Raw genomic sequence first — 8,390 nt, forward strand, 5'->3', positions numbered from 1 at the left:
AGGTCTATGTTTATTTTTAGTATCCGTTCTAGTGATTCTAGCAGCTTCATCACAGAAGTAAATAACATGCCCATCAATACTATCGACCAAGAGATCTTTAACCATAGCAATACTAGGTTCAACTTTAATTTGATCAGGGGGTTTAGGTGTCCTAGCATTACTCTTACGAACCACAGTTGAAGCTTTAGCATGATCCTTTATTCTAACAGGGAAAGGTGGTTTCTCAATATAAGCGGTAGGAACAATAGGATGAACATTATAAGTGATAGTCTTTTATTCAACCTTAATAGGTTCAACTACTTTTACTTCAATGGGAGGATGATATTTAAACCACTTCTCCTTAGGGAGATCAACATGAGTAGCAAATGATTCACAGAAAGAAGCTGCTATCTCAGAGTCAAGTCCATATTTAGTGCTAAATTCACGAAAAGCATCGATATCCATAAAAGATTTAACACAATCAAACTTAGGTGTTATACCTGAATCCTTACCTTCGTCGAGTTCCCAATCTTCAGAGTTGCATTTAATTATTTCCAATAAATCCCATTTGAATTCAATAGTCTTCATCATAAAAGAACCAGTACAAGAATTATCGAGCATGGAGCGATTATTGAGAGAAAGCCGAGCATAAAATTTTTGAATAATAATTTCTCTTGAGAGCTCATGATTGGGGCATGAATATAACATTGAATTAAGCCTCCCCCAAGCTTGAGTGATACTTTATCCTTCGCGAGGCCAAAAATTATATATATATATATATATATATATATAATTACGATCACGATGGACCAGGTGCATAGGATAAAACTTCTGATGAAATTCCAATTTTAATCGGTTGTAGTTCCATGATCCAATATCATCACATAGCCTAAACCATGTCAATGTCTTTCCCTTCAAAGATAAAGGGGAGACCTTCTTCTTGATAATATCCTCGGGCATACCTACAAGCTTAAATAATCCACAAACTTCATCCACATAGATTAGGTGCATATCGGATGTAATGTTCGATCTCCTGTAAAAGGATTAGCTAGCAGTTTATCTATCATGCCCGAAGGAATTTCAAAGTAAACATTTTCAGTAGGTTGAGGAGAAACTCTTTGCTCTACTGGTCAGGGTGAAGATACCCCAAACAAGCCCCTCAAAGGATTATTTTCCATAGTAACAAGTCACAGTAAATTTCAGCACACTATCTAAATTTTTCCTTACAAAATTCCACCTACCAAAGGCGCCAGAAAAGAGTCTTGATGACCCACAAGTATAGGGGATATATCGTAGTCCTTTCTATAAGTAAGAGTGTCAAACCCAACGAGGAGCAGAAGGAAATGACAACAAGTTTTCAGTAAGGTATTCTCTACAAGCACTGAAATTATCGGTAACCGATAGTTTTGTGATAAGGTAATTTGTAACGAGTAACAAGTAACAAAAGTAAACAAGGTGCAGCAAGGTGGCCCAATCCTTTTTGTAGCAAAGGACAAGCCTGTACAAACTCTTATATAAAGTAAAACGCTCCCGAGGACACATGGGAATTATCGTCAAGCTAGTTTTCATCATGCTCATATGATTCGCGTTCGTTACTTTGATAATTTGACATGTGGGTGGACGGGTGCTTGGGTACTGCCCTTCCTTGGAAAAGCATCCCACTTATGATTAACCCCCCTTGCAAGCATCTGCAACTATGAAAGAAGAATTAAGGTAAAACTAACCATAGCATGAAACATATGGATCCAAATCAGCCCCTTATGAAGCAACGTATAAACTAGGGTTTAGGCTTCTGTCACTCTAGCAACCCATCATCTACTTATTACTTCCCAATGCCTTCCCCTAGACCCAAACAATGGTGAAGTGTCATGTAGTCGACGTTCACATAACACCACTAGAGGAAAGACAACATACATCTCATCAAAATATCGAACGAATACCAACTTCACATGACTACTTATAGCAAGACTTCTCCCATCTCCCCAGGAACAAACGTAACTACTAAAAATCATATTCATGTTCATAATCAGAGGGGTATTAATATGCATAAAGGATCTGAACATATAATCTTCCATCGAATAAACCAACTAGCTTCAACTACAGGGAGTAATCAACACTACTAGCAACCCACAGGTACTAATCTGAGGTTTTGAGACAAAGATCGGATACAAGAGATGAACTAGGGTTTGAGAGGAGACAGTGCTGGTGAGGATGTTGATGGAGATTGACCCCCTCCTGATGAGAGGATCGTTGGTGATGACGATGGTGACGATTTCCCCCTCCCGAAGGGATGTTTCCCCGGCAGAATAGCTCCACCGGAGCCCTAGATTGGTTCCGCCAAGGTTCCACCTCGAGACGGCGGCGCTTCGTCCCGAAAGCTTCCTTCTGATTTTTTTCCAGGGCAAAAGACACCTTATACCAGAAGATGGGCATCGGGGGGCTTCCAGGTGGCCCACGAGTCAGGGGGCACGCCCTCCACCCTCGTGGACGGTAGGTGGCCCCCCTCTGGTGCTTTCTTCGCCCAATATTTTTAATATATTCCAAAACAGACTTTCGTGGAGTTTCAAGACTTTTGGAGTTGTGCAGAATAGGTCTGATACGTCTCCAACATATCTATAGTTTTTCATTATTCCATGCTATTATATTATCTGTTTTGGATGTTTAATGGGCTTTAATTTACCTTTTTATATTATTTTTTGGGACTAACCTACTAACCAAAGGCCCAGTGCAAATTGCTATTTTTTTGCCTATTTCAGTGTTTCGCGGAAAAGGAATATCAAACGGAATCCAAATGGAATGAAACCTTCGGGAGAGTTATTTTTGGAACAAACGTGATCCAGGAGACTTGGAGTGGACGTCAAGAAAGAAGCGAGGAGGCCACAAGCACTAGTAGAAAACAGGGCTTTGGTCCAGGCCAGGTCAGCCCATTAGTCCCAGTTCAGTCCAGAACCGGGACCAATGGGGGCATTGGTCCCGGTTCGTGAGCCCAGGGGGCTGGCCGGGCCACGTGGGCCATTGGTCCTGGTTCATCTGGACCTTTTGGTCCCGGTTGGTGGGATGAACCGAGACCAATGTGCCTCGCTGCTGGCCCACCACCATTGGTCCCGGTTGGTGGCTTGAACCGGGACCAAAGGCCCCCCTTTAGTCCCGGTTCATGTCACCAACCAGGACCAATGAGGTGCCTATATATACCCCTCGCTCGCGAGCAGAGCACCCCAGTGCTCTGTTTTTCTCTGGCCGAGGGGGAGAGGGCTTGGTGGTGCTCTAGCTCACCTCCTATGCACACAAGGTGTTCGATGGAATGCCCGAGCCACACTACTTAAGCTTTCTCCTCTCCAAGCTCGACCTCCAAGCTCCATTTTCCATAATATTTGTCTAGGTTTAGTGGTCCGTCACGCCCCGTCCCCGTCTTCACCGCCGTCGATCACCCGCGCCGAGCTCATCGCCGGCACCACCGTGGTGAGCCTCTTGTTCTTATCTTCTTTCTGAAAGGAAAAATATTCTTACTTGTATGTTTACATAGATACTTGTATTATTTTCTTACTTTTATTATTGCATCTTATATAGTGCGATGGTTTTGGTATCCGCCCCCGTCGGCCCTCGTCCTGTCTATGATTCGGATGTGGTATATATATTATCTTTATAACTATTGGTTCATTTATTGTTTATGAAAATTATGCCGACCAATGTGACATAGATTTTATTTATGTAGGATGTATGTGAATCGGAAATGCCAACCAACCCTATTGTCGAGAGGTTAAATTTAGTTGAAGAAGAAAACAATTTGTTGAAGGAAAAAATAAAAAAAATTGAGGAGGAGAAGATGATATTGGAGTTGCATGTTGCGGATGTCGTCGATGATCACAAGATCAAGATGGATGCAATGCGCTTGAAGATTAGAAAGATTATAAAATATGCCATTCATACCGAGGCTTGGTATCATTATGCCGTTGGATCAATTGTTACCTTGGTTGCGATTATGATCGCATTTGTTTTTGCATTGAAATGTTTTACATAGTTTCAATGTATGGTTTAATTAATTAGATGCTCTGGAGAGCTATATGTTGTTAGATGAGAACTATGTATGCACTTTGGTTTTAATGTGATGATGAACTTCTATTAATTTGGACACTTAATTATATATAATGCACCCAGATGAACCGGCAATGGATGTACGGTGACAGACACACCTGCGAGTACATTAAGGGCGTGCATGAGTTTCTCGATGCGGCTGAGGCAAACAAGCAGAATGGTTTTATGTGTTGTCCATGCACTGAATGTGGGAATATGAGGTCTTACTCTAACCGGAAAATCCTTCACTCCCACCTGTTTACAATGGTTTCATGCCACACTATAATGTTTGGACGAGGCACGGAGAAATAGGGGTTATGATGGAAGACGGCGAAGAAGAAGAGTACGATGACAACTATGTGCCCCCTGAATACGGTGATGCTGCAACGGGGGGAGCTGGTGAAGATCAAGAGGAACCAGACGATGTGGCCAATGATGCTGCAACTGGTGAAGCTGCTGGAGATCAAGAGGAACCAGACGATGTGCCCGATGATGATGATCTCCGCCGGGTCATTGTCGATGCAAGGACGCGATGCGAAAGTCAAAAGGAGAAGCTGAAGTTCGATCGCATGTTAGAGGATCACAAAAAAGGGTTATACCCCAATTGCGAAGATGGCAACACAAAGCTCGGTACCATACTGGAATTGCTGCAGTGGAAGGTAGAGAATGCTGTGGCTGACAAAGGATTTGAGAAGCTACTGAAAATATTGAAGAAGAAGCTTCCAAAGGATAACGAATTGCCCAACAGTACATACGCAGCAAAGAAGGTCGTATGCCCTCTAGGATTGGAGGTGGAGAAGATACATGCATGCCCTAATGACTGCATCCTCTACCGCGGTGCATACAAGGATCTGAACGCATGCCCGGTATGCGGTGCATTGCGGTATAAGATCTAACGAGATGACCCTGCTGATGTTGACAGCGAGCCCCCCAGGAAGAGGGTTCCTACGAAGGTGATGTGGTATGCTCCTATAATACCACAGTTGAAACGTCTGTTCAGAAACAAAGAGCATGCCAAATTGATGCGATGGCACAGTGAGAACCGAAAGAAAGATGGGAAGTTGAGAGCACCCGCTGACAGGTCGCAGTGGAGAAAAATTGAGAGAAAGTACTGGGATGAGTTTGCAAAGGACCCAAGGAATGTATGGTTTGCTTTAAGCGCGGATGGCATTAATACTTTCAGGGAGCAGAGCAGCAATCACAGCACCTGGCCCGTGACTCTATGTATGTATAACCTTCCTCCTTGGATGTGCATGAAGCGGAAGTTCATTATGATGCCAGTTCTCATCCAAGGCCCTAAGCAACCCGGCAACGAAATTGATGTGTACCTAAGGCCATTAGTTGAAGAACTTTTATAGCTGTGGAATGGAAACGGTGTACGTACGTGGGATGAGCATAGAGAGGAGGAATTTAACCTTAAGGTGTTGCTGTTCGTGACCATCAATGATTGGCCCGCTCTCAGTAACCTTTCAGGACATACAAACAAAGGATACCATGCATGCACGCACTGTTTAGATGACACTGAAAGTATATACCTGGAAAAATGCAGGAAGAATGTGTACCTGGGCCATCGTCGATTTCTTCCGACCAACCATCAATGTCGAAAGAAAGGCAAGCATTTCAAAGGCGAGGCAGATCACCGGAAGAAGCCCGCCATGCGTACCGGTGATCACGTACTTGCTATGGTCAATGATTTACACTACGTAATCTTTGGAAAGGGTCCCGGTGGACTAGCTGTTCCGAAGGACGCTGAGGGACACGCACCCATGTGGAAGAAGAAATCTATATTTTGGGACCTACCCTACTGGAAAGACCTAGAGGTCCGCTCCTCAATCGACGTGATGCACGTGACGAAGAACCTTTGCGTGAACCTGCTAGGCTTCTTGGGCGTGTATGGGAAGACAAAAGATACACCTGAGGCATGGGAGGACCTGCAACGTTTGCACGAAAAAGACGGCATGCCTCCGAAGCAGTATAAAGGTCCTGCCAGCTACGCTCTTACGAAAGAAGAGAAAGAAATCTTCTTTGAATGCCTGCTCAGTATGAAGGTCACGACTGGCTTCTCGTCGAATATAAAGGGAATAATAAATATGCCAGAGAAAAAGTTTCAGAACCTAAAGTCTCATGACTGCCACGTGATTATGACGCAACTGCTTCCGGTTGCATTGAGGGGGCTTCTACCGGAAAACATCCGATTAGCCATTGTGAAGCTATGTGCATTCCTCAATGCAATCTCTCAGAAGGTGATCGATCCAGAAATCGTACCAAGGCTAAGGAGTGATGTGGCGCAATGTCTTGTCAGTTTCGAGCTGGTGTTCCCACCATCCTTCTTCAATATCATGATGCACGTCCTAGTTCATCTAGTCGACGAGATTGTCATCCTGGGCCCGTATTTCTACACAATATGTTCCCCTTTGAGAGGTTCATGGGAGTCCTAAAGAAATATGTCCGTAACCGCGCTAGGCCAGAAGGAAGCATCTCCATGCGCCATCAAACAGAGGATGTTATCGGGTTTTGTGTTGACTTCATTCCTGGCCTTAAGAAGATAGGTCTCCCTAAATCGCGGTATGAGGGGAGACTGACTGGAAAAGGCACTCTTGGAAGAGACTCAATAATATGCAAGGACGGATATTCTTGGTCTCAAGCACACTACACAGTTCTACAGAACTCTACCTTGGTGACCCCGTATGTCGATGAACACAAGAACAGTCTGCGCTCCAAACACCCGGAGCAGTGCGACGACTGGATTACATGTGAACACGTCAGGACTTTCAGCAGTTGGTTGGAAACATGTCTCAGAGGTGACAACACTGTTTGTGATGAGTTGTACTTGTTGTCCAGGGTACCATGTTTGACTGTATTGACTTACAAAGGATACGAGATAAATGGGAATACATTTTACACGATCGCCCAAGATCAAAAGAGCACCAACCAAAACAGCGGTCCGCTTTGATGCAGCAACCGAGAGCGGAAAGGACACATATTATGGTTAGATAGTGGACATATGGGAACTTGACTACGGACCTGATTTTAAGGTCCCTTTGTTTAAGTGCAAATGTGTCAATATGTTAGGCGGCGGGGTACAGGTAGACCCACAGTACGGAATGACAACAGTGGATCTGAAAAATCTTGGGTACACTGATGAACTGTTCGTCCTAGCCAATGATGTGGCACAGGTTATCTATGTGAAGGACATGTCTACCAAACCGAGAAAAAGAAAAGATAAGGAAGCGAATACATCATACGATGAGCCAAAGCGCCACATAGTTCTTTCAGGAAAAAGGGACATCCTGGGAGTGGACGGCAAGACAAACATGTCTAAAGATTATGAAAAGTTTCATGAAATTCCTCCCTTCAATGTCAAGGCTGACCCAAGCATCCTGATAAACAATGAAGATTATCCATGGTTACGGTGCAATAAGCAAATGACACAAGCGAAGAAAAAGTGAAGACTTTCTCCCGCAACTATTATGATGATACCATGCCAACTTTGTAACACACGAACATGCTACCATTGTCCGTTTTGTACATGCACATGCTATGTGGGTGAAATTATGATACCATGCCAACTTTCAACTTTTTCAGAGTTCATTTGAAATGCTTTCATGTCTTATGGTTCGGCCCTCGTAATACCATGACCATTAGTCCCTGGCCCATGCCAACTTTCAACTTTCAACTTTCTAAAACTAATGGCACTAACAGAAAGTTTATAATTTTGCTCCTCGCCCCTGGCCCATGACCATTAGTCCCGGTTTGTGCCACAAACCGGGACTAAAGGGTTGGTCCTCATTGCGGGCAGAGTTTAGTCCCACCTCGCCAACCGAAGGGGGCTCACACCGGTTTATAAGCCCTTCCCTCTCTGCCTTGTTGAGCTCCTCTCAAAGTGAAAATAGATGCCCTAATAGAGAAAAGTTTAACCTAAATTCATAGTGAATTTCTCTGAAATTCATAGAAATTTACTAGGAATTTAGGTTGAATTTTCTCTATAAGTGCATCTATTCTCATTTTTTTAGTAAGTTAATCACAAACTTGTGATTCAAACAATTTTCAAAGAATTTGAATTTTAACTATTCAAATTTGAAATCTAATGGCACTAACAGAAAGTTTATAATTTTTCTAAAACTAATGGCATTAACAGAAAGTTTATAATTTTGCTAACCTAAAAGCAAACAGAATTAAAAATTAAAGCAAAAAATAAAAGAAAATAAATAATGCAAAAAACAAATCAAAAAACAGGAAAAAAAACTATTTTTATAGTAAAGTTAATCACAAAATAAAATAAAAAAAGCAACAAAGAAAACAAAAAAACTAAAAAAGTGTTTTCAAATTGGAAAACTAAT

Source organism: Triticum dicoccoides, chromosome 4A (genome assembly GCF_002162155.2).
Source record: "Triticum dicoccoides isolate Atlit2015 ecotype Zavitan chromosome 4A, WEW_v2.0, whole genome shotgun sequence".
In the NCBI taxonomy this organism is placed as follows: domain Eukaryota; kingdom Viridiplantae; phylum Streptophyta; class Magnoliopsida; order Poales; family Poaceae; genus Triticum; species Triticum dicoccoides.